This window comes from Pristiophorus japonicus, chromosome 14 (genome assembly GCF_044704955.1).
Source record: "Pristiophorus japonicus isolate sPriJap1 chromosome 14, sPriJap1.hap1, whole genome shotgun sequence".
Taxonomy (NCBI): Eukaryota; Metazoa; Chordata; class Chondrichthyes; family Pristiophoridae; genus Pristiophorus; species Pristiophorus japonicus.
The window spans coordinates 178,172,333-178,199,778 of record NC_091990.1 but is presented as its reverse complement, the minus strand read 5'-3'; positions in this window follow the sequence as shown (position 1 = coordinate 178,199,778).

The window sequence follows — 27,446 nt, the reverse complement described above, 5'->3', positions numbered from 1 at the left end:
TTTCTGATTAAAATGTGGCAAAAGGTTGCGTCTCACTGTATTGGCCAGGCTGCACTGCAGCATCTATTCACAGGTGCGACCCAACTACTGACCAGCACGGGGGCTTTGACCTGCTCCGTTCCCGACCTGGGCCGGTTCACCCCTCTTCATCGGACCTGGTGATCCCAGGTTAACCGAGGACCACCATGTGGATACCGGTCTTAGTGTGGACACCCGATCAGCACAGGCGACAGCAGCCCAGAACTCCTGACCTCGAGCAATCCTGCAGCCTCAGCCTCCCAGCAGCGGGATCACAGGCGCGCGCCACTGCACCCGGCGAAAGCGATGGTTGTTTCAGCAACCTTCAGTTAAAGATAGCAGCAACTGCTCTACTGCACGAAATCATGCAGATATGATACTGTGCTTCATTTACTCATCTGCTGAAAATTGTTGCGCACGCTGCTACATTGCATGCTCTCGTGTGACCCTAAGTTAGAGCATCAAGACAATTTTAGTGATTGCAGATTTCTGGGTAAAGAAAATATTCCTAATCTATCCAGCTGTACTGGCCTCCAACGTCCGTATCAATACGTTGCAAAATGAGGGGTCTCTACAAGTTGTTTGTCGCTTGTCTGTCGTTCAGATTCTCGTTTGCTGCGAAGATTGAAGCGTGGAAACATAGAAACATAGAAAGTAGGTCTGCACCACCATTCAATATGATCATGGCTGATCATGCATCTTCAGTCCCCCATTCCTGCTTTCTCTTCATACCCATTGGTCGCTTTAGCCGTAAGGGCCACATCTAACTCCCTTTTGAAAACATCGAACGAACTGGCCTCAACGACTTTCTTTGGTAGAGAATTCCACAGGTTCACAACTCTGTGAGTGAAGAAGTTTCTCCTCATCTCGGTCCTAAATGGTTTATCCCTTATCCTTAGACTGTGACCCCTGGTTCTAGACTTCACCAACACCGGGAACATTCTTTCTGCATCTAACCTGTCCAATCCTGTCAGTATTTTAGATGTTTCTATAAGTTCCGCTCTCATTCTTCGAAATTCCAGTGAATATGAGCCCAGTTGATCCAGTCTTTCTTCATATGTCAGTCCTGCCATCCCGGGAATCAGTCTGGTCAACCTTCGCTGCACTCCCTCAACAGCCAGTCTGTCCTGCCTCAGATTAGGCAACCAAAATGGTACACAATACACAACTGGGTGGTCTCACCAAGGCCCTGTACAACTGCAGTGAGACCTCCCTGCTCCTATACTCAAATCCCCTAGCTAGGAAGGCCAACATGCCACTTGCCGCCTTCACTGCCTGCTGTACCTGTATGCCAACTTTCAATGACTGATGAACCATGACACCCAGGGTTTCGTTGCAGCTCCCCTTTTACTAATCTGTCACCATTCAGACAATAATCTGCCCTGCTGTTTTTGCCAACAAAATGGGTAACCTCACACTTATCTACATTATTCTGTATCTGCCATGCATTTGCCAATTCACCTAACCTGTCCAAGTCCCCCTGCAGCGTCCTCGCTTCGTCCTCGCAGCTCGCACTGCTACCCAGCTTAGTGTCATCTGCAAACTTGGAGATATTACTTTCAATTCCTTCATCTAAATCATTCATGTATATTGTAAATAGCTGGGGTCTCAGTGCTAAACCCTGCAGCACGCCACTAGTCACTGCCTGCCATTCTGAAAAGGACCCGTTTATTCCCACTCTTTCCTGTCTGCTAACTAGTTCTCTATCCACGTCAGTACATTACCCCCAATAGCATGTGCCTTAATTTTGCACACTAATCTCTTGTGTGGGACCTTGTTAAAAGCTTTTTGAATGTCTAAATACACCACATCCACTGGTTCTCCCTTATCCACTCGACTAGTTAAATCCTCAAAATACTCTAGAAGATTTGTCAAGCTAGATTCCCCTTTCATAAATCCATGCTGACTTGGACTGATCCTGTCACTGCTTTCCAAATGTGCTGCTATTACATCTTTAATAATTGATTCCAACATTTACCCCACAACCGATGTCAGGATAACCGGTCTATAATTCCCTGTTTACTCTCTCCCTACATTTATAAAACGTGGCATTACATTAGCTACCCTCCAATCCATAGGAACTGAACCAGAGTCGATAGAACGTTGGAAAATTACTACCATGCATCCATTATTTCTCGGGCCACTTCCTTAAATATGCTGGGATGCAGACTATCAGGCCATAGGGATTTACCGGTCTTCAGGCCCTTCAAATTCCCGAACACCGTTTCCTGACTAATGAGGATTTCCCTCAGTTCCCCCTTCTCGCTGGACGTTCGGTCCCCTAGTATTTTCGGGAGGTTATTTGTGTCTTCCTGAGTGAAGGCAGAACCAAAGTATTTCTTCAGTTGGTCTGCCATTTTCTTGTTCCCCATTATGAATTCCCCTGATTCTGACTGCAGGGGACCTATATTAGTCTTCACTAATCTTTTTCTCTTCACACATATATATACAAGCTTTTGCAGTCAGTTTTTAAGTTCCCTGCAAGCTTACTCTCATATGCTATTTTCCCCCTCCTAATTAAACCCTTAGTCCTCCTCTGCTGAATTCTAACTTTGTCGCAGTCCTCGGGTTTGCTGCTTTTTCTGGCAATTTATACGCCTCTTCCTTGGATTTAACACTTTCCCTAAATTCACTTGTTAGCCACGGTTGAGCCACCTTGCCTTCTTTATTCTTTCGCCACACACGGATGTACAATTGTTGTAGTTTATCCATGTGATATTTAAATGTCTGCCATTGCCTCTCCACCGTCAATCCTTCATGTATCATTCTCCAGTCTATCCCCGCCAATTCACATCGCAAAGCGTCGAAGTTTCCTTTCTCTACGTTCAGATCCCGAATCTGAATTAACTGTGTCACGCTCCATCTTAATGACGAATTTTACCATATTATGTTCACTCTTCCCCAAGAAGCCCCTCACGACCAGATTACTAATTAATCCTCTCTCGTTACACAAGACCCAGTCTAGGATGGCCTGCTCACTAGTTGCTTCCTCGACACATTGGTCAAGAAAAGCGTCCCTTATACACTCCAAGAAATCCTCCTCCATCGTATTGCTACCAGTTTGGTCAGCCCAATCAATATGCAGATTAAAGTAATTCATGATATCTGCTGTACCCTTATTGACCGCGTCCCTTATTTCCTGTTTGATGCCATCCCCAACCTTCCTACTACTGTTTGCTGGTCCGTACACAACTCCCACTAATGTTTTCTGCCCTTTGGTGTTTCCGCAGCAGAGCAGAATAATTTCTTCTTACAAATGTTTCCCTTTGAGGCACAGTTTTTACGAAGTGAAACTGTCAAGGTACAATCAGCTTGTTTCCTCGGCCCCTATTTTCTGCCCTGGCTTTCTCCTTGATGTAATGATAAGTAGCGACGACGTTGAACAACGGGTTTACGGTGATCTCAAAATGTGGCTTGGAGATAACTTAGTAAGTGGAAATTAAATGAAACGTTTGCTTTTTCTCCTTCAGTTGTAGTACGGTGAAAAGTTTCTACTTTTTCTAATGTTGGAAGTACATTGAATGGCATAAGTGAATGAATGAAAAGGAAGGAAACGAGCAGAGAGCCAGGGTGAATTCGCATGGTTGGCAAACGAAATGCATACTATTTAGTAGAGGGTCGTGTGCGTAGGAGGATGAAATGAGGTTTACGCTCTCTCGTGGTCACGGCGAGCATAGCTGTGTAAACTGGTGATTGTGCAAGTGCAGTGACTGCAGTGAGCTGCAGGGAGCAGTCAGAGTGAGTTGAATGTGAAGGAGACAAAGTGTGGAAAGTGGTATTTGAATGCAGCGGTGTTGATGAGCAGACTGTGCATGAGCGTGTGTGTGTGTGTGTGTGTGTGTGTCGATGGCTGGTGAAGATTTCCGTGTGGTGAAGTGCGAGGTTTATTTGGTGTTTTTGTTGTAAAGGCTGGTAGAGTTGATGCGATGATGTTTGATTTTGTTTGCAAAGTTGCCGATGGCTGCGTTTTTTTTTCTGATTAAAATGTGGCAAAAGGTTGCGTCTCACTGTATTGGCCAGGCTGCACTGCAGCATCTATTCACAGGTGCGACCCAACTACTGACCAGCACGGGGGCTTTGACCTGCTCCGTTCCCGACCTGGGCCGGTTCACCCCTCTTCATCGGACCTGGTGATCCCAGGTTAACCGAGGACCACCATGTGGATACCGGTCTTAGTGTGGACACCCGATCAGCACAGGCGACAGCAGCCCAGAACTCCTGACCTCGAGCAATCCTGCAGCCTCAGCCTCCCAGCAGCGGGATCACAGGCGCGCGCCACTGCACCCGGCGAAAGCGATGGTTGTTTCAGCAACCTTCAGTTAAAGATAGCAGCAACTGCTCTACTGCACGAAATCATGCAGATATGATACTGTGCTTCATTTACTCATCTGCTGAAAATTGTTGCGCACGCTGCTACATTGCATGCTCTCGTGTGACCCTAAGTTAGAGCATCAAGACAATTTTAGTGATTGCAGATTTCTGGGTAAAGAAAATATTCCTAATCTATCCAGCTGTACTGGCCTCCAACGTCCGTATCAATACGTTGCAAAATGAGGGGTCTCTACAAGTTGTTTGTCGCTTGTCTGTCGTTCAGATTCTCGTTTGCTGCGAAGATTGAAGCGTGGAAACATAGAAACATAGAAAGTAGGTCTGCACCACCATTCAATATGATCATGGCTGATCATGCATCTTCAGTCCCCCATTCCTGCTTTCTCTTCATACCCATTGGTCGCTTTAGCCGTAAGGGCCACATCTAACTCCCTTTTGAAAACATCGAACGAACTGGCCTCAACGACTTTCTTTGGTAGAGAATTCCACAGGTTCACAACTCTGTGAGTGAAGAAGTTTCTCCTCATCTCGGTCCTAAATGGTTTATCCCTTATCCTTAGACTGTGACCCCTGGTTCTAGACTTCACCAACACCGGGAACATTCTTTCTGCATCTAACCTGTCCAATCCTGTCAGTATTTTAGATGTTTCTATAAGTTCCGCTCTCATTCTTCGAAATTCCAGTGAATATGAGCCCAGTTGATCCAGTCTTTCTTCATATGTCAGTCCTGCCATCCCGGGAATCAGTCTGGTCAACCTTCGCTGCACTCCCTCAACAGCCAGTCTGTCCTGCCTCAGATTAGGCAACCAAAATGGTACACAATACACAACTGGGTGGTCTCACCAAGGCCCTGTACAACTGCAGTGAGACCTCCCTGCTCCTATACTCAAATCCCCTAGCTAGGAAGGCCAACATGCCACTTGCCGCCTTCACTGCCTGCTGTACCTGTATGCCAACTTTCAATGACTGATGAACCATGACACCCAGGGTTTCGTTGCAGCTCCCCTTTTACTAATCTGTCACCATTCAGACAATAATCTGCCCTGCTGTTTTTGCCAACAAAATGGGTAACCTCACACTTATCTACATTATTCTGTATCTGCCATGCATTTGCCAATTCACCTAACCTGTCCAAGTCCCCCTGCAGCGTCCTCGCTTCGTCCTCGCAGCTCGCACTGCTACCCAGCTTAGTGTCATCTGCAAACTTGGAGATATTACTTTCAATTCCTTCATCTAAATCATTCATGTATATTGTAAATAGCTGGGGTCTCAGTGCTAAACCCTGCAGCACGCCACTAGTCACTGCCTGCCATTCTGAAAAGGACCCGTTTATTCCCACTCTTTCCTGTCTGCTAACTAGTTCTCTATCCACGTCAGTACATTACCCCCAATAGCATGTGCCTTAATTTTGCACACTAATCTCTTGTGTGGGACCTTGTTAAAAGCTTTTTGAATGTCTAAATACACCACATCCACTGGTTCTCCCTTATCCACTCGACTAGTTAAATCCTCAAAATACTCTAGAAGATTTGTCAAGCTAGATTCCCCTTTCATAAATCCATGCTGACTTGGACTGATCCTGTCACTGCTTTCCAAATGTGCTGCTATTACATCTTTAATAATTGATTCCAACATTTACCCCACAACCGATGTCAGGATAACCGGTCTATAATTCCCTGTTTACTCTCTCCCTACATTTATAAAACGTGGCATTACATTAGCTACCCTCCAATCCATAGGAACTGAACCAGAGTCGATAGAACGTTGGAAAATTACTACCATGCATCCATTATTTCTCGGGCCACTTCCTTAAATATGCTGGGATGCAGACTATCAGGCCATAGGGATTTACCGGTCTTCAGGCCCTTCAAATTCCCGAACACCGTTTCCTGACTAATGAGGATTTCCCTCAGTTCCCCCTTCTCGCTGGACGTTCGGTCCCCTAGTATTTTCGGGAGGTTATTTGTGTCTTCCTGAGTGAAGGCAGAACCAAAGTATTTCTTCAGTTGGTCTGCCATTTTCTTGTTCCCCATTATGAATTCCCCTGATTCTGACTGCAGGGGACCTATATTAGTCTTCACTAATCTTTTTCTCTTCACACATATATATACAAGCTTTTGCAGTCAGTTTTTAAGTTCCCTGCAAGCTTACTCTCATATGCTATTTTCCCCCTCCTAATTAAACCCTTAGTCCTCCTCTGCTGAATTCTAACTTTGTCGCAGTCCTCGGGTTTGCTGCTTTTTCTGGCAATTTATACGCCTCTTCCTTGGATTTAACACTTTCCCTAAATTCACTTGTTAGCCACGGTTGAGCCACCTTGCCTTCTTTATTCTTTCGCCACACACGGATGTACAATTGTTGTAGTTTATCCATGTGATATTTAAATGTCTGCCATTGCCTCTCCACCGTCAATCCTTCATGTATCATTCTCCAGTCTATCCCCGCCAATTCACGTTGCAAACCGTCGAAGTTTCCTTTCTTTACGTTCAAATCCCGAGTCTCTGAATTAACTGTGTCACGCTCCATCTTAATGACGAATTTTACCATATTATGTTCACTCTTCCCCAAGAAGCCCCTCACGACCAGATTACTAATTAATCCTCTCTCGTTACACAAGACCCAGTCTAGGATGGCCTGCTCACTAGTTGCTTCCTCGACACATTGGTCAAGAAAAGCGTCCCTTATACACTCCAAGAAATCCTCCTCCATCGTATTGCTACCAGTTTGGTCAGCCCAATCAATATGCAGATTAAAGTAATTCATGATATCTGCTGTACCCTTATTGACCGCGTCCCTTATTTCCTGTTTGATGCCATCCCCAACCTTCCTACTACTGTTTGCTGGTCCGTACACAACTCCCACTAATGTTTTCTGCCCTTTGGTGTTTCCGCAGCAGAGCAGAATAATTTCTTCTTACAAATGTTTCCCTTTGAGGCACAGTTTTTACGAAGTGAAACTGTCAAGGTACAATCAGCTTGTTTCCTCGGCCCCTATTTTCTGCCCTGGCTTTCTCCTTGATGTAATGATAAGTAGCGACGACGTTGAACAACGGGTTTACGGTGATCTCAAAATGTGGCTTGGAGATAACTTAGTAAGTGGAAATTAAATGAAACGTTTGCTTTTTCTCCTTCAGTTGTAGTACGGTGAAAAGTTTCTACTTTTTCTAATGTTGGAAGTACATTGAATGGCATAAGTGAATGAATGAAAAGGAAGGAAACGAGCAGAGAGCCAGGGTGAATTCGCATGGTTGGCAAACGAAATGCATACTATTTAGTAGAGGGTCGTGTGCGTAGGAGGATGAAATGAGGTTTACGCTCTCTCGTGGTCACGGCGAGCATAGCTGTGTAAACTGGTGATTGTGCAAGTGCAGTGACTGCAGTGAGCTGCAGGGAGCAGTCAGAGTGAGTTGAATGTGAAGGAGACAAAGTGTGGAAAGTGGTATTTGAATGCAGCGGTGTTGATGAGCAGACTGTGCATGAGCGTGTGTGTGTGTGTGTGTGTGTGTGTGTCGATGGCTGGTGAAGATTTCTGTGTGGTGAAGTGCGAGGTTTATTTGGTGTTTTTGTTGTAAAGGCTGGTAGAGTTGATGCGATGATGTTTGATTTTGTTTGCAAAGTTGCCGATGGCTGCGTTTTTTTTTCTGATTAAAATGTGGCAAAAGGTTGCGTCTCACTGTATTGGCCAGGCTGCACTGCAGCATCTATTCACAGGTGCGACCCAACTACTGACCAGCACGGGGGCTTTGACCTGCTCCGTTCCCGACCTGGGCCGGTTCACCCCTCTTCATCGGACCTGGTGATCCCAGGTTAACCGAGGACCACCATGTGGATACCGGTCTTAGTGTGGACACCCGATCAGCACAGGCGACAGCAGCCCAGAACTCCTGACCTCGAGCAATCCTGCAGCCTCAGCCTCCCAGCAGCGGGATCACAGGCGCGCGCCACTGCACCCGGCGAAAGCGATGGTTGTTTCAGCAACCTTCAGTTAAAGATAGCAGCAACTGCTCTACTGCACGAAATCATGCAGATATGATACTGTGCTTCATTTACTCATCTGCTGAAAATTGTTGCGCACGCTGCTACATTGCATGCTCTCGTGTGACCCTAAGTTAGAGCATCAAGACAATTTTAGTGATTGCAGATTTCTGGGTAAAGAAAATATTCCTAATCTATCCAGCTGTACTGGCCTCCAACGTCCGTATCAATACGTTGCAAAATGAGGGGTCTCTACAAGTTGTTTGTCGCTTGTCTGTCGTTCAGATTCTCGTTTGCTGCGAAGATTGAAGCGTGGAAACATAGAAACATAGAAAGTAGGTCTGCACCACCATTCAATATGATCATGGCTGATCATGCATCTTCAGTCCCCCATTCCTGCTTTCTCTTCATACCCATTGGTCGCTTTAGCCGTAAGGGCCACATCTAACTCCCTTTTGAAAACATCGAACGAACTGGCCTCAACGACTTTCTTTGGTAGAGAATTCCACAGGTTCACAACTCTGTGAGTGAAGAAGTTTCTCCTCATCTCGGTCCTAAATGGTTTATCCCTTATCCTTAGACTGTGACCCCTGGTTCTAGACTTCACCAACACCGGGAACATTCTTTCTGCATCTAACCTGTCCAATCCTGTCAGTATTTTAGATGTTTCTATAAGTTCCGCTCTCATTCTTCGAAATTCCAGTGAATATGAGCCCAGTTGATCCAGTCTTTCTTCATATGTCAGTCCTGCCATCCCGGGAATCAGTCTGGTCAACCTTCGCTGCACTCCCTCAACAGCCAGTCTGTCCTGCCTCAGATTAGGCAACCAAAATGGTACACAATACACAACTGGGTGGTCTCACCAAGGCCCTGTACAACTGCAGTGAGACCTCCCTGCTCCTATACTCAAATCCCCTAGCTAGGAAGGCCAACATGCCACTTGCCGCCTTCACTGCCTGCTGTACCTGTATGCCAACTTTCAATGACTGATGAACCATGACACCCAGGGTTTCGTTGCAGCTCCCCTTTTACTAATCTGTCACCATTCAGACAATAATCTGCCCTGCTGTTTTTGCCAACAAAATGGGTAACCTCACACTTATCTACATTATTCTGTATCTGCCATGCATTTGCCAATTCACCTAACCTGTCCAAGTCCCCCTGCAGCGTCCTCGCTTCGTCCTCGCAGCTCGCACTGCTACCCAGCTTAGTGTCATCTGCAAACTTGGAGATATTACTTTCAATTCCTTCATCTAAATCATTCATGTATATTGTAAATAGCTGGGGTCTCAGTGCTAAACCCTGCAGCACGCCACTAGTCACTGCCTGCCATTCTGAAAAGGACCCGTTTATTCCCACTCTTTCCTGTCTGCTAACTAGTTCTCTATCCACGTCAGTACATTACCCCCAATAGCATGTGCCTTAATTTTGCACACTAATCTCTTGTGTGGGACCTTGTTAAAAGCTTTTTGAATGTCTAAATACACCACATCCACTGGTTCTCCCTTATCCACTCGACTAGTTAAATCCTCAAAATACTCTAGAAGATTTGTCAAGCTAGATTCCCCTTTCATAAATCCATGCTGACTTGGACTGATCCTGTCACTGCTTTCCAAATGTGCTGCTATTACATCTTTAATAATTGATTCCAACATTTACCCCACAACCGATGTCAGGATAACCGGTCTATAATTCCCTGTTTACTCTCTCCCTACATTTATAAAACGTGGCATTACATTAGCTACCCTCCAATCCATAGGAACTGAACCAGAGTCGATAGAACGTTGGAAAATTACTACCATGCATCCATTATTTCTCGGGCCACTTCCTTAAATATGCTGGGATGCAGACTATCAGGCCATAGGGATTTACCGGTCTTCAGGCCCTTCAAATTCCCGAACACCGTTTCCTGACTAATGAGGATTTCCCTCAGTTCCCCCTTCTCGCTGGACGTTCGGTCCCCTAGTATTTTCGGGAGGTTATTTGTGTCTTCCTGAGTGAAGGCAGAACCAAAGTATTTCTTCAGTTGGTCTGCCATTTTCTTGTTCCCCATTATGAATTCCCCTGATTCTGACTGCAGGGGACCTATATTAGTCTTCACTAATCTTTTTCTCTTCACACATATATATACAAGCTTTTGCAGTCAGTTTTTAAGTTCCCTGCAAGCTTACTCTCATATGCTATTTTCCCCCTCCTAATTAAACCCTTAGTCCTCCTCTGCTGAATTCTAACTTTGTCGCAGTCCTCGGGTTTGCTGCTTTTTCTGGCAATTTATACGCCTCTTCCTTGGATTTAACACTTTCCCTAAATTCACTTGTTAGCCACGGTTGAGCCACCTTGCCTTCTTTATTCTTTCGCCACACACGGATGTACAATTGTTGTAGTTTATCCATGTGATATTTAAATGTCTGCCATTGCCTCTCCACCGTCAATCCTTCATGTATCATTCTCCAGTCTATCCCCGCCAATTCACATCGCAAAGCGTCGAAGTTTCCTTTCTCTACGTTCAGATCCCGAATCTGAATTAACTGTGTCACGCTCCATCTTAATGACGAATTTTACCATATTATGTTCACTCTTCCCCAAGAAGCCCCTCACGACCAGATTACTAATTAATCCTCTCTCGTTACACAAGACCCAGTCTAGGATGGCCTGCTCACTAGTTGCTTCCTCGACACATTGGTCAAGAAAAGCGTCCCTTATACACTCCAAGAAATCCTCCTCCATCGTATTGCTACCAGTTTGGTCAGCCCAATCAATATGCAGATTAAAGTAATTCATGATATCTGCTGTACCCTTATTGACCGCGTCCCTTATTTCCTGTTTGATGCCATCCCCAACCTTCCTACTACTGTTTGCTGGTCCGTACACAACTCCCACTAATGTTTTCTGCCCTTTGGTGTTTCCGCAGCAGAGCAGAATAATTTCTTCTTACAAATGTTTCCCTTTGAGGCACAGTTTTTACGAAGTGAAACTGTCAAGGTACAATCAGCTTGTTTCCTCGGCCCCTATTTTCTGCCCTGGCTTTCTCCTTGATGTAATGATAAGTAGCGACGACGTTGAACAACGGGTTTACGGTGATCTCAAAATGTGGCTTGGAGATAACTTAGTAAGTGGAAATTAAATGAAACGTTTGCTTTTTCTCCTTCAGTTGTAGTACGGTGAAAAGTTTCTACTTTTTCTAATGTTGGAAGTACATTGAATGGCATAAGTGAATGAATGAAAAGGAAGGAAACGAGCAGAGAGCCAGGGTGAATTCGCATGGTTGGCAAACGAAATGCATACTATTTAGTAGAGGGTCGTGTGCGTAGGAGGATGAAATGAGGTTTACGCTCTCTCGTGGTCACGGCGAGCATAGCTGTGTAAACTGGTGATTGTGCAAGTGCAGTGACTGCAGTGAGCTGCAGGGAGCAGTCAGAGTGAGTTGAATGTGAAGGAGACAAAGTGTGGAAAGTGGTATTTGAATGCAGCGGTGTTGATGAGCAGACTGTGCATGAGCGTGTGTGTGTGTCGATGGCTGGTGAAGATTTCCGTGTGGTGAAGTGCGAGGTTTATTTGGTGTTTTTGTTGTAAAGGCTGGTAGAGTTGATGCGATGATGTTTGATTTTGTTTGCAAAGTTGCCGATGGCTGCGTTTTTTTTTCTGATTAAAATGTGGCAAAAGGTTGCGTCTCACTGTATTGGCCAGGCTGCACTGCAGCATCTATTCACAGGTGCGACCCAACTACTGACCAGCACGGGGGCTTTGACCTGCTCCGTTCCCGACCTGGGCCGGTTCACCCCTCTTCATCGGACCTGGTGATCCCAGGTTAACCGAGGACCACCATGTGGATACCGGTCTTAGTGTGGACACCCGATCAGCACAGGCGACAGCAGCGCAGAACTCCTGACCTCGAGCAATCCTGCAGCCTCAGCCTCCCAGCAGCGGGATCACAGGCGCGCGCCACTGCACCCGGCGAAAGCGATGGTTGTTTCAGCAACCTTCAGTTAAAGATAGCAGCAACTGCTCTACTGCACGAAATCATGCAGATATGATACTGTGCTTCATTTACTCATCTGCTGAAAATTGTTGCGCACGCTGCTACATTGCATGCTCTCGTGTGACCCTAAGTTAGAGCATCAAGACAATTTTAGTGATTGCAGATTTCTGGGTAAAGAAAATATTCCTAATCTATCCAGCTGTACTGGCCTCCAACGTCCGTATCAATACGTTGCAAAATGAGGGGTCTCTACAAGTTGTTTGTCGCTTGTCTGTCGTTCAGATTCTCGTTTGCTGCGAAGATTGAAGCGTGGAAACATAGAAACATAGAAAGTAGGTCTGCACCACCATTCAATATGATCATGGCTGATCATGCATCTTCAGTCCCCCATTCCTGCTTTCTCTTCATACCCATTGGTCGCTTTAGCCGTAAGGGCCACATCTAACTCCCTTTTGAAAACATCGAACGAACTGGCCTCAACGACTTTCTTTGGTAGAGAATTCCACAGGTTCACAACTCTGTGAGTGAAGAAGTTTCTCCTCATCTCGGTCCTAAATGGTTTATCCCTTATCCTTAGACTGTGACCCCTGGTTCTAGACTTCACCAACACCGGGAACATTCTTTCTGCATCTAACCTGTCCAATCCTGTCAGTATTTTAGATGTTTCTATAAGTTCCGCTCTCATTCTTCGAAATTCCAGTGAATATGAGCCCAGTTGATCCAGTCTTTCTTCATATGTCAGTCCTGCCATCCCGGGAATCAGTCTGGTCAACCTTCGCTGCACTCCCTCAACAGCCAGTCTGTCCTGCCTCAGATTAGGCAACCAAAATGGTACACAATACACAACTGGGTGGTCTCACCAAGGCCCTGTACAACTGCAGTGAGACCTCCCTGCTCCTATACTCAAATCCCCTAGCTAGGAAGGCCAACATGCCACTTGCCGCCTTCACTGCCTGCTGTACCTGTATGCCAACTTTCAATGACTGATGAACCATGACACCCAGGGTTTCGTTGCAGCTCCCCTTTTACTAATCTGTCACCATTCAGACAATAATCTGCCCTGCTGTTTTTGCCAACAAAATGGGTAACCTCACACTTATCTACATTATTCTGTATCTGCCATGCATTTGCCAATTCACCTAACCTGTCCAAGTCCCCCTGCAGCGTCCTCGCTTCGTCCTCGCAGCTCGCACTGCTACCCAGCTTAGTGTCATCTGCAAACTTGGAGATATTACTTTCAATTCCTTCATCTAAATCATTCATGTATATTGTAAATAGCTGGGGTCTCAGTGCTAAACCCTGCAGCACGCCACTAGTCACTGCCTGCCATTCTGAAAAGGACCCGTTTATTCCCACTCTTTCCTGTCTGCTAACTAGTTCTCTATCCACGTCAGTACATTACCCCCAATAGCATGTGCCTTAATTTTGCACACTAATCTCTTGTGTGGGACCTTGTTAAAAGCTTTTTGAATGTCTAAATACACCACATCCACTGGTTCTCCCTTATCCACTCGACTAGTTAAATCCTCAAAATACTCTAGAAGATTTGTCAAGCTAGATTCCCCTTTCATAAATCCATGCTGACTTGGACTGATCCTGTCACTGCTTTCCAAATGTGCTGCTATTACATCTTTAATAATTGATTCCAACATTTACCCCACAACCGATGTCAGGATAACCGGTCTATAATTCCCTGTTTACTCTCTCCCTACATTTATAAAACGTGGCATTACATTAGCTACCCTCCAATCCATAGGAACTGAACCAGAGTCGATAGAACGTTGGAAAATTACTACCATGCATCCATTATTTCTCGGGCCACTTCCTTAAATATGCTGGGATACAGACTATCAGGCCATAGGGATTTACCGGTCTTCAGGCCCTTCAAATTCCCGAACACCGTTTCCTGACTAATGAGGATTTCCCTCAGTTCCCCCTTCTCGCTGGACGTTCGGTCCCCTAGTATTTTCGGGAGGTTATTTGTGTCTTCCTGAGTGAAGGCAGAACCAAAGTATTTCTTCAGTTGGTCTGCCATTTTCTTGTTCCCCATTATGAATTCCCCTGATTCTGACTGCAGGGGACCTATATTAGTCTTCACTAATCTTTTTCTCTTCACACATATATATACAAGCTTTTGCAGTCAGTTTTTAAGTTCCCTGCAAGCTTACTCTCATATGCTATTTTCCCCCTCCTAATTAAACCCTTAGTCCTCCTCTGCTGAATTCTAACTTTGTCGCAGTCCTCGGGTTTGCTGCTTTTTCTGGCAATTTATACGCCTCTTCCTTGGATTTAACACTTTCCCTAAATTCACTTGTTAGCCACGGTTGAGCCACCTTGCCTTCTTTATTCTTTCGCCACACACGGATGTACAATTGTTGTAGTTTATCCATGTGATATTTAAATGTCTGCCATTGCCTCTCCACCGTCAATCCTTTATGTATCATTCTCCAGTCTATCCCCGCCAATTCACATCGCAAAGCGTCGAAGTTTCCTTTCTCTACGTTCAGATCCCGAATCTGAATTAACTGTGTCACGCTCCATCTTAATGACGAATTTTACCATATTATGTTCACTCTTCCCCAAGAAGCCCCTCACGACCAGATTACTAATTAATCCTCTCTCGTTACACAAGACCCAGTCTAGGATGGCCTGCTCACTAGTTGCTTCCTCGACACATTGGTCAAGAAAAGCGTCCCTTATACACTCCAAGAAATCCTCCTCCATCGTATTGCTACCAGTTTGGTCAGCCCAATCAATATGCAGATTAAAGTAATTCATGATATCTGCTGTACCCTTATTGACCGCGTCCCTTATTTCCTGTTTGATGCCATCCCCAACCTTCCTACTACTGTTTGCTGGTCCGTACACAACTCCCACTAATGTTTTCTGCCCTTTGGTGTTTCCGCAGCAGAGCAGAATAATTTCTTCTTACAAATGTTTCCCTTTGAGGCACAGTTTTTACGAAGTGAAACTGTCAAGGTACAATCAGCTTGTTTCCTCGGCCCCTATTTTCTGCCCTGGCTTTCTCCTTGATGTAATGATAAGTAGCGACGACGTTGAACAACGGGTTTACGGTGATCTCAAAATGTGGCTTGGAGATAACTTAGTAAGTGGAAATTAAATGAAACGTTTGCTTTTTCTCCTTCAGTTGTAGTACGGTGAAAAGTTTCTACTTTTTCTAATGTTGGAAGTACATTGAATGGCATAAGTGAATGAATGAAAAGGAAGGAAACGAGCAGAGAGCCAGGGTGAATTCGCATGGTTGGCAAACGAAATGCATACTATTTAGTAGAGGGTCGTGTGCGTAGGAGGATGAAATGAGGTTTACGCTCTCTCGTGGTCACGGCGAGCATAGCTGTGTAAACTGGTGATTGTGCAAGTGCAGTGACTGCAGTGAGCTGCAGGGAGCAGTCAGAGTGAGTTGAATGTGAAGGAGACAAAGTGTGGAAAGTGGTATTTGAATGCAGCGGTGTTGATGAGCAGACTGTGCATGAGCGTGTGTGTGTGTGTGTGTGTGTGTGTGTGTCGATGGCTGGTGAAGATTTCCGTGTGGTGAAGTGCGAGGTTTATTTGGTGTTTTTGTTGTAAAGGCTGGTAGAGTTGATGCGATGATGTTTGATTTTGTTTGCAAAGTTGCCGATGGCTGCGTTTTTTTTTCTGATTAAAATGTGGCAAAAGGTTGCGTCTCACTGTATTGGCCAGGCTGCACTGCAGCATCTATTCACAGGTGCGACCCAACTACTGACCAGCACGGGGGCTTTGACCTGCTCCGTTCCCGACCTGGGCCGGTTCACCCCTCTTCATCGGACCTGGTGATCCCAGGTTAACCGAGGACCACCATGTGGATACCGGTCTTAGTGTGGACACCCGATCAGCACAGGCGACAGCAGCCCAGAACTCCTGACCTCGAGCAATCCTGCAGCCTCAGCCTCCCAGCAGCGGGATCACAGGCGCGCGCCACTGCACCCGGCGAAAGCGATGGTTGTTTCAGCAACCTTCAGTTAAAGATAGCAGCAACTGCTCTACTGCACGAAATCATGCAGATATGATACTGTGCTTCATTTACTCATCTGCTGAAAATTGTTGCGCACGCTGCTACATTGCATGCTCTCGTGTGACCCTAAGTTAGAGCATCAAGACAATTTTAGTGATTGCAGATTTCTGGGTAAAGAAAATATTCCTAATCTATCCAGCTGTACTGGCCTCCAACGTCCGTATCAATACGTTGCAAAATGAGGGGTCTCTACAAGTTGTTTGTCGCTTGTCTGTCGTTCAGATTCTCGTTTGCTGCGAAGATTGAAGCGTGGAAACATAGAAACATAGAAAGTAGGTCTGCACCACCATTCAATATGATCATGGCTGATCATGCATCTTCAGTCCCCCATTCCTGCTTTCTCTTCATACCCATTGGTCGCTTTAGCCGTAAGGGCCACATCTAACTCCCTTTTGAAAACATCGAACGAACTGGCCTCAACGACTTTCTTTGGTAGAGAATTCCACAGGTTCACAACTCTGTGAGTGAAGAAGTTTCTCCTCATCTCGGTCCTAAATGGTTTATCCCTTATCCTTAGACTGTGACCCCTGGTTCTAGACTTCACCAACACCGGGAACATTCTTTCTGCATCTAACCTGTCCAATCCTGTCAGTATTTTAGATGTTTCTATAAGTTCCGCTCTCATTCTTCGAAATTCCAGTGAATATGAGCCCAGTTGATCCAGTCTTTCTTCATATGTCAGTCCTGCCATCCCGGGAATCAGTCTGGTCAACCTTCGCTGCACTCCCTCAACAGCCAGTCTGTCCTGCCTCAGATCAGGCAACCAAAATGGTACACAATACACAACTGGGTGGTCTCACCAAGGCCCTGTACAACTGCAGTGAGACCTCCCTGCTCCTATACTCAAATCCCCTAGCTAGGAAGGCCAACATGCCACTTGCCGCCTTCACTGCCTGCTGTACCTGTATGCCAACTTTCAATGACTGATGAACCATGACACCCAGGGTTTCGTTGCAGCTCCCCTTTTACTAATCTGTCACCATTCAGACAATAATCTGCCCTGCTGTTTTTGCCAACAAAATGGGTAACCTCACACTTATCTACATTATTCTGTATCTGCCATGCATTTGCCAATTCACCTAACCTGTCCAAGTCCCCCTGCAGCGTCCTCGCTTCGTCCTCGCAGCTCGCACTGCTACCCAGCTTAGTGTCATCTGCAAACTTGGAGATATTACTTTCAATTCCTTCATCTAAATCATTCATGTATATTGTAAATAGCTGGGGTCTCAGTGCTAAACCCTGCAGCACGCCACTAGTCACTGCCTGCCATTCTGAAAAGGACCCGTTTATTCCCACTCTTTCCTGTCTGCTAACTAGTTCTCTATCCACGTCAGTACATTACCCCCAATAGCATGTGCCTTAATTTTGCACACTAATCTCTTGTGTGGGACCTTGTTAAAAGCTTTTTGAATGTCTAAATACACCACATCCACTGGTTCTCCCTTATCCACTCGACTAGTTAAATCCTCAAAATACTCTAGAAGATTTGTCAAGCTAGATTCCCCTTTCATAAATCCATGCTGACTTGGACTGATCCTGTCACTGCTTTCCAAATGTGCTGCTATTACATCTTTAATAATTGATTCCAACATTTACCCCACAACCGATGTCAGGATAACCGGTCTATAATTCCCTGTTTACTCTCTCCCTACATTTATAAAACGTGGCATTACATTAGCTACCCTCCAATCCATAGGAACTGAACCAGAGTCGATAGAACGTTGGAAAATTACTACCATGCATCCATTATTTCTCGGGCCACTTCCTTAAATATGCTGGGATGCAGACTATCAGGCCATAGGGATTTACCGGTCTTCAGGCCCTTCAAATTCCCGAACACCGTTTCCTGACTAATGAGGATTTCCCTCAGTTCCCCCTTCTCGCTGGACGTTCGGTCCCCTAGTATTTTCGGGAGGTTATTTGTGTCTTCCTGAGTGAAGGCAGAACCAAAGTATTTCTTCAGTTGGTCTGCCATTTTCTTGTTCCCCATTATGAATTCCCCTGATTCTGACTGCAGGGGACCTATATTAGTCTTCACTAATCTTTTTCTCTTCACACATATATATACAAGCTTTTGCAGTCAGTTTTTAAGTTCCCTGCAAGCTTACTCTCATATGCTATTTTCCCCCTCCTAATTAAACCCTTAGTCCTCCTCTGCTGAATTCTAACTTTGTCGCAGTCCTCGGGTTTGCTGCTTTTTCTGGCAATTTATACGCCTCTTCCTTGGATTTAACACTTTCCCTAAATTCACTTGTTAGCCACGGTTGAGCCACCTTGCCTTCTTTATTCTTTCGCCACACACGGATGTACAATTGTTGTAGTTTATTCATGTGATATTTAAATGTCTGCCATTGCCTCTCCACCGTCAATCCTTCATGTATCATTCTCCAGTCTATCCCCGCCAATTCACATCGCAAAGCGTCGAAGTTTCCTTTCTCTACGTTCAGATCCCGAATCTGAATTAACTGTGTCACGCTCCATCTTAATGACGAATTTTACCATATTATGTTCACTCTTCCCCAAGAAGCCCCTCACGACCAGATTACTAATTAATCCTCTCTCGTTACACAAGACCCAGTCTAGGATGGCCTGCTCACTAGTTGCTTCCTCGACACATTGGTCAAGAAAAGCGTCCCTTATACACTCCAAGAAATCCTCCTCCATCGTATTGCTACCAGTTTGGTCAGCCCAATCAATATGCAGATTAAAGTAATTCATGATATCTGCTGTACCCTTATTGACCGCGTCCCTTATTTCCTGTTTGATGCCATCCCCAACCTTCCTACTACTGTTTGCTGGTCCGTACACAACTCCCACTAATGTTTTCTGCCCTTTGGTGTTTCCGCAGCAGAGCAGAATAATTTCTTCTTACAAATGTTTCCCTTTGAGGCACAGTTTTTACGAAGTGAAACTGTCAAGGTACAATCAGCTTGTTTCCTCGGCCCCTATTTTCTGCCCTGGCTTTCTCCTTGATGTAATGATAAGTAGCGACGACGTTGAACAACGGGTTTACGGTGATCTCAAAATGTGGCTTGGAGATAACTTAGTAAGTGGAAATTAAATGAAACGTTTGCTTTTTCTCCTTCAGTTGTAGTACGGTGAAAAGTTTCTACTTTTTCTAATGTTGGAAGTACATTGAATGGCATAAGTGAATGAATGAAAAGGAAGGAAACGAGCAGAGAGCCAGGGTGAATTCGCATGGTTGGCAAACGAAATGCATACTATTTAGTAGAGGGTCGTGTGCGTAGGAGGATGAAATGAGGTTTACGCTCTCTCGTGGTCACGGCGAGCATAGCTGTGTAAACTGGTGATTGTGCAAGTGCAGTGACTGCAGTGAGCTGCAGGGAGCAGTCAGAGTGAGTTGAATGTGAAGGAGACAAAGTGTGGAAAGTGGTATTTGAATGCAGCGGTGTTGATGAGCAGACTGTGCATGAGCGTGTGTGTGTGTGTGTGTGTGTGTGTCGATGGCTGGTGAAGATTTCCGTGTGGTGAAGTGCGAGGTTTATTTGGTGTTTTTGTTGTAAAGGCTGGTAGAGTTGATGCGATGATGTTTGATTTTGTTTGCAAAGTTGCCGATGGCTGCGTTTTTTTTTCTGATTAAAATGTGGCAAAAGGTTGCGTCTCACTGTATTGGCCAGGCTGCACTGCAGCATCTATTCACAGGTGCGACCCAACTACTGACCAGCACGGGGGCTTTGACCTGCTCCGTTCCCGACCTGGGCCGGTTCACCCCTCTTCATCGGACCTGGTGATCCCAGGTTAACCGAGGACCACCATGTGGATACCGGTCTTAGTGTGGACACCCGATCAGCACAGGCGACAGCAGCCCAGAACTCCTGACCTCGAGCAATCCTGCAGCCTCAGCCTCCCAGCAGCGGGATCACAGGCGCGCGCCACTGCACCCGGCGAAAGCGATGGTTGTTTCAGCAACCTTCAGTTAAAGATAGCAGCAACTGCTCTACTGCACGAAATCATGCAGATATGATACTGTGCTTCATTTACTCATCTGCTGAAAATTGTTGCGCACGCTGCTACATTGCATGCTCTCGTGTGACCCTAAGTTAGAGCATCAAGACAATTTTAGTGATTGCAGATTTCTGGGTAAAGAAAATATTCCTAATCTATCCAGCTGTACTGGCCTCCAACGTCCGTATCAATACGTTGCAAAATGAGGGGTCTCTACAAGTTGTTTGTCGCTTGTCTGTCGTTCAGATTCTCGTTTGCTGCGAAGATTGAAGCGTGGAAACATAGAAACATAGAAAGTAGGTCTGCACCACCATTCAATATGATCATGGCTGATCATGCATCTTCAGTCCCCCATTCCTGCTTTCTCTTCATACCCATTGGTCGCTTTAGCCGTAAGGGCCACATCTAACTCCCTTTTGAAAACATCGAACGAACTGGCCTCAACGACTTTCTTTGGTAGAGAATTCCACAGGTTCACAACTCTGTGAGTGAAGAAGTTTCTCCTCATCTCGGTCCTAAATGGTTTATCCCTTATCCTTAGACTGTGACCCCTGGTTCTAGACTTCACCAACACCGGGAACATTCTTTCTGCATCTAACCTGTCCAATCCTGTCAGTATTTTAGATGTTTCTATAAGTTCCGCTCTCATTCTTCGAAATTCCAGTGAATATGAGCCCAGTTGATCCAGTCTTTCTTCATATGTCAGTCCTGCCATCCCGGGAATCAGTCTGGTCAACCTTCGCTGCACTCCCTCAACAGCCAGTCTGTCCTGCCTCAGATTAGGCAACCAAAATGGTACACAATACACAACTGGGTGGTCTCACCAAGGCCCTGTACAACTGCAGTGAGACCTCCCTGCTCCTATACTCAAATCCCCTAGCTAGGAAGGCCAACATGCCACTTGCCGCCTTCACTGCCTGCTGTACCTGTATGCCAACTTTCAATGACTGATGAACCATGACACCCAGGGTTTCGTTGCAGCTCCCCTTTTACTAATCTGTCACCATTCAGACAATAATCTGCCCTGCTGTTTTTGCCAACAAAATGGGTAACCTCACACTTATCTACATTATTCTGTATCTGCCATGCATTTGCCAATTCACCTAACCTGTCCAAGTCCCCCTGCAGCGTCCTCGCTTCGTCCTCGCAGCTCGCACTGCTACCCAGCTTAGTGTCATCTGCAAACTTGGAGATATTACTTTCAATTCCTTCATCTAAATCATTCATGTATATTGTAAATAGCTGGGGTCTCAGTGCTAAACCCTGCAGCACGCCACTAGTCACTGCCTGCCATTCTGAAAAGGACCCGTTTATTCCCACTCTTTCCTGTCTGCTAACTAGTTCTCTATCCACGTCAGTACATTACCCCCAATAGCATGTGCCTTAATTTTGCACACTAATCTCTTGTGTGGGACCTTGTTAAAAGCTTTTTGAATGTCTAAATACACCACATCCACTGGTTCTCCCTTATCCACTCGACTAGTTAAATCCTCAAAATACTCTAGAAGATTTGTCAAGCTAGATTCCCCTTTCATAAATCCATGCTGACTTGGACTGATCCTGTCACTGCTTTCCAAATGTGCTGCTATTACATCTTTAATAATTGATTCCAACATTTACCCCACAACCGATGTCAGGATAACCGGTCTATAATTCCCTGTTTACTCTCTCCCTACATTTATAAAACGTGGCATTACATTAGCTACCCTCCAATCCATAGGAACTGAACCAGAGTCGATAGAACGTTGGAAAATTACTACCATGCATCCATTATTTCTCGGGCCACTTCCTTAAATATGCTGGGATGCAGACTATCAGGCCATAGGGATTTACCGGTCTTCAGGCCCTTCAAATTCCCGAACACCGTTTCCTGACTAATGAGGATTTCCCTCAGTTCCCCCTTCTCGCTGGACGTTCGGTCCCCTAGTATTTTCGGGAGGTTATTTGTGTCTTCCTGAGTGAAGGCAGAACCAAAGTATTTCTTCAGTTGGTCTGCCATTTTCTTGTTCCCCATTATGAATTCCCCTGATTCTGACTGCAGGGGACCTATATTAGTCTTCACTAATCTTTTTCTCTTCACACATATATATACAAGCTTTTGCAGTCAGTTTTTAAGTTCCCTGCAAGCTTACTCTCATATGCTATTTTCCCCCTCCTAATTAAACCCTTAGTCCTCCTCTGCTGAATTCTAACTTTGTCGCAGTCCTCGGGTTTGCTGCTTTTTCTGGCAATTTATACGCCTCTTCCTTGGATTTAACACTTTCCCTAAATTCACTTGTTAGCCACGGTTGAGCCACCTTGCCTTCTTTATTCTTTCGCCACACACGGATGTACAATTGTTGTAGTTTATTCATGTGATATTTAAATGTCTGCCATTGCCTCTCCACCGTCAATCCTTCATGTATCATTCTCCAGTCTATCCCCGCCAATTCACATCGCAAAGCGTCGAAGTTTCCTTTCTCTACGTTCAGATCCCGAATCTGAATTAACTGTGTCACGCTCCATCTTAATGACGAATTTTACCATATTATGTTCACTCTTCCCCAAGAAGCCCCTCACGACCAGATTACTAATTAATCCTCTCTCGTTACACAAGACCCAGTCTAGGATGGCCTGCTCACTAGTTGCTTCCTCGACACATTGGTCAAGAAAAGCGTCCCTTATACACTCCAAGAAATCCTCCTCCATCGTATTGCTACCAGTTTGGTCAGCCCAATCAATATGCAGATTAAAGTAATTCATGATATCTGCTGTACCCTTATTGACCGCGTCCCTTATTTCCTGTTTGATGCCATCCCCAACCTTCCTACTACTGTTTGCTGGTCCGTACACAACTCCCACTAATGTTTTCTGCCCTTTGGTGTTTCCGCAGCAGAGCAGAATAATTTCTTCTTACAAATGTTTCCCTTTGAGGCACAGTTTTTACGAAGTGAAACTGTCAAGGTACAATCAGCTTGTTTCCTCGGCCCCTATTTTCTGCCCTGGCTTTCTCCTTGATGTAATGATAAGTAGCGACGACGTTGAACAACGGGTTTACGGTGATCTCAAAATGTGGCTTGGAGATAACTTAGTAAGTGGAAATTAAATGAAACGTTTGCTTTTTCTCCTTCAGTTGTAGTACGGTGAAAAGTTTCTACTTTTTCTAATGTTGGAAGTACATTGAATGGCATAAGTGAATGAATGAAAAGGAAGGAAACGAGCAGAGAGCCAGGGTGAATTCGCATGGTTGGCAAACGAAATGCATACTATTTAGTAGAGGGTCGTGTGCGTAGGAGGATGAAATGAGGTTTACGCTCTCTCGTGGTCACGGCGAGCATAGCTGTGTAAACTGGTGATTGTGCAAGTGCAGTGACTGCAGTGAGCTGCAGGGAGCAGTCAGAGTGAGTTGAATGTGAAGGAGACAAAGTGTGGAAAGTGGTATTTGAATGCAGCGGTGTTGATGAGCAGACTGTGCATGAGCGTGTGTGTGTGTGTGTGTGTGTGTGTCGATGGCTGGTGAAGATTTCCGTGTGGTGAAGTGCGAGGTTTATTTGGTGTTTTTGTTGTAAAGGCTGGTAGAGTTGATGCGATGATGTTTGATTTTGTTTGCAAAGTTGCCGATGGCTGCGTTTTTTTTTCTGATTAAAATGTGGCAAAAGGTTGCGTCTCACTGTATTGGCCAGGCTGCACTGCAGCATCTATTCACAGGTGCGACCCAACTACTGACCAGCACGGGGGCTTTGACCTGCTCCGTTCCCGACCTGGGCCGGTTCACCCCTCTTCATCGGACCTGGTGATCCCAGGTTAACCGAGGACCACCATGTGGATACCGGTCTTAGTGTGGACACCCGATCAGCACAGGCGACAGCAGCCCAGAACTCCTGACCTCGAGCAATCCTGCAGCCTCAGCCTCCCAGCAGCGGGATCACAGGCGCGCGCCACTGCACCCGGCGAAAGCGATGGTTGTTTCAGCAACCTTCAGTTAAAGATAGCAGCAACTGCTCTACTGCACGAAATCATGCAGATATGATACTGTGCTTCATTTACTCATCTGCTGAAAATTGTTGCGCACGCTGCTACATTGCATGCTCTCGTGTGACCCTAAGTTAGAGCATCAAGACAATTTTAGTGATTGCAGATTTCTGGGTAAAGAAAATATTCCTAATCTATCCAGCTGTACTGGCCTCCAACGTCCGTATCAATACGTTGCAAAATGAGGGGTCTCTACAAGTTGTTTGTCGCTTGTCTGTCGTTCAGATTCTCGTTTGCTGCGAAGATTGAAGCGTGGAAACATAGAAACATAGAAAGTAGGTCTGCACCACCATTCAATATGATCATGGCTGATCATGCATCTTCAGTCCCCCATTCCTGCTTTCTCTTCATACCCATTGGTCGCTTTAGCCGTAAGGGCCACATCTAACTCCCTTTTGAAAACATCGAACGAACTGGCCTCAACGACTTTCTTTGGTAGAGAATTCCACAGGTTCACAACTCTGTGAGTGAAGAAGTTTCTCCTCATCTCGGTCCTAAATGGTTTATCCCTTATCCTTAGACTGTGACCCCTGGTTCTAGACTTCACCAACACCGGGAACATTCTTTCTGCATCTAACCTGTCCAATCCTGTCAGTATTTTAGATGTTTCTATAAGTTCCGCTCTCATTCTTCGAAATTCCAGTGAATATGAGCCCAGTTGATCCAGTCTTTCTTCATATGTCAGTCCTGCCATCCCGGGAATCAGTCTGGTCAACCTTCGCTGCACTCCCTCAACAGCCAGTCTGTCCTGCCTCAGATTAGGCAACCAAAATGGTACACAATACACAACTGGGTGGTCTCACCAAGGCCCTGTACAACTGCAGTGAGACCTCCCTGCTCCTATACTCAAATCCCCTAGCTAGGAAGGCCAACATGCCACTTGCCGCCTTCACTGCCTGCTGTACCTGTATGCCAACTTTCAATGACTGATGAACCATGACACCCAGGGTTTCGTTGCAGCTCCCCTTTTACTAATCTGTCACCATTCAGACAATAATCTGCCCTGCTGTTTTTGCCAACAAAATGGGTAACCTCACACTTATCTACATTATTCTGTATCTGCCATGCATTTGCCAATTCACCTAACCTGTCCAAGTCCCCCTGCAGCGTCCTCGCTTCGTCCTCGCAGCTCGCACTGCTACCCAGCTTAGTGTCATCTGCAAACTTGGAGATATTACTTTCAATTCCTTCATCTAAATCATTCATGTATATTGTAAATAGCTGGGGTCTCAGTGCTAAACCCTGCAGCACGCCACTAGTCACTGCCTGCCATTCTGAAAAGGACCCGTTTATTCCCACTCTTTCCTGTCTGCTAACTAGTTCTCTATCCACGTCAGTACATTACCCCCCCAATAGCATGTGCCTTAATTTTGCACACTAATCTCTTGTGTGGGACCTTGTTAAAAAGCTTTTGAATGTCTAAATACACCACATCCACTGGTTCTCCTTATCCACTCGACTAGTTAAATCCTCAAAATACTCTAGAAGATTTGTCAAGCTAGATTCCCCTTTCATAAATCCATGCTGACTTGGACTGATCCTGTCACTGCTTTCCAAATGTGCTGCTATTACATCTTTAATAATTGATTCCAACATTTACCCCACAACCGATGTCAGGATAACCGGTCATAATTCCCTGTTTACTCTCTCCCTACATTTATAAAACGTGGCATTACATTAGCTACCCTCCATCCATAGGAACTGAACCAGAGTCGATAGAACGTTGGAAAATTACTACCATGCATCCATTATTTCTCGGGCCACTTCCTTAAATATGCTGGGATGCAGACCTATCAGGCCATAGGGATTTACCGGTCTTCAGGCCCTTCAAATTCCCGAACACCGTTTCCTGACTAATGAGGATTTCCCTCAGTTCCCCCTTCTCGCTGGACGTTCGGTCCCCTAGTATTTTCGGGAGGTTATTTGTGTCTTCCTGAGTGAAGGCAGAACCAAAGTATTTCTTCAGTTGGTCTGCCATTTTCTTGTTCCCCATTATGAATTCCCCTGATTCTGACTGCAGGGGACCTATATTAGTCTTCACTAATCTTTTTCTCTTCACACATATATATACAAGCTTTTGCAGTCAGTTTTTAAGTTCCCTGCAAGCTTACTCTCATATGCTATTTTCCCCCTCCTAATTAAACCCTTAGTCCTCCTCTGCTGAATTCTAACTTTGTCGCAGTCCTCGGGTTTGCTGCTTTTTCTGGCAATTTATACGCCTCTTCCTTGGATTTAACACTTTCCCTAAATTCACTTGTTAGCCACGGTTGAGCCACCTTGCCTTCTTTATTCTTTCGCCACACACGGATGTACAATTGTTGTAGTTTATTCATGTGATATTTAAATGTCTGCCATTGCCTCTCCACCGTCAATCCTTCATGTATCATTCTCCAGTCTATCCCCGCCAATTCACATCGCAAAGCGTCGAAGTTTCCTTTCTCTACGTTCAGATCCCGAATCTGAATTAACTGTGTCACGCTCCATCTTAATGACGAATTTTACCATATTATGTTCACTCTTCCCCAAGAAGCCCCTCACGACCAGATTACTAATTAATCCTCTCTCGTTACACAAGACCCAGTCTAGGATGGCCTGCTCACTAGTTGCTTCCTCGACACATTGGTCAAGAAAAGCGTCCCTTATACACTCCAAGAAATCCTCCTCCATCGTATTGCTACCAGTTTGGTCAGCCCAATCAATATGCAGATTAAAGTAATTCATGATATCTGCTGTACCCTTATTGACCGCGTCCCTTATTTCCTGTTTGATGCCATCCCCAACCTTCCTACTACTGTTTGCTGGTCCGTACACAACTCCCACTAATGTTTTCTGCCCTTTGGTGTTTCCGCAGCAGAGCAGAATAATTTCTTCTTACAAATGTTTCCCTTTGAGGCACAGTTTTTACGAAGTGAAACTGTCAAGGTACAATCAGCTTGTTTCCTCGGCCCCTATTTTCTGCCCTGGCTTTCTCCTTGATGTAATGATAAGTAGCGACGACGTTGAACAACGGGTTTACGGTGATCTCAAAATGTGGCTTGGAGATAACTTAGTAAGTGGAAATTAAATGAAACGTTTGCTTTTTCTCCTTCAGTTGTAGTACGGTGAAAAGTTTCTA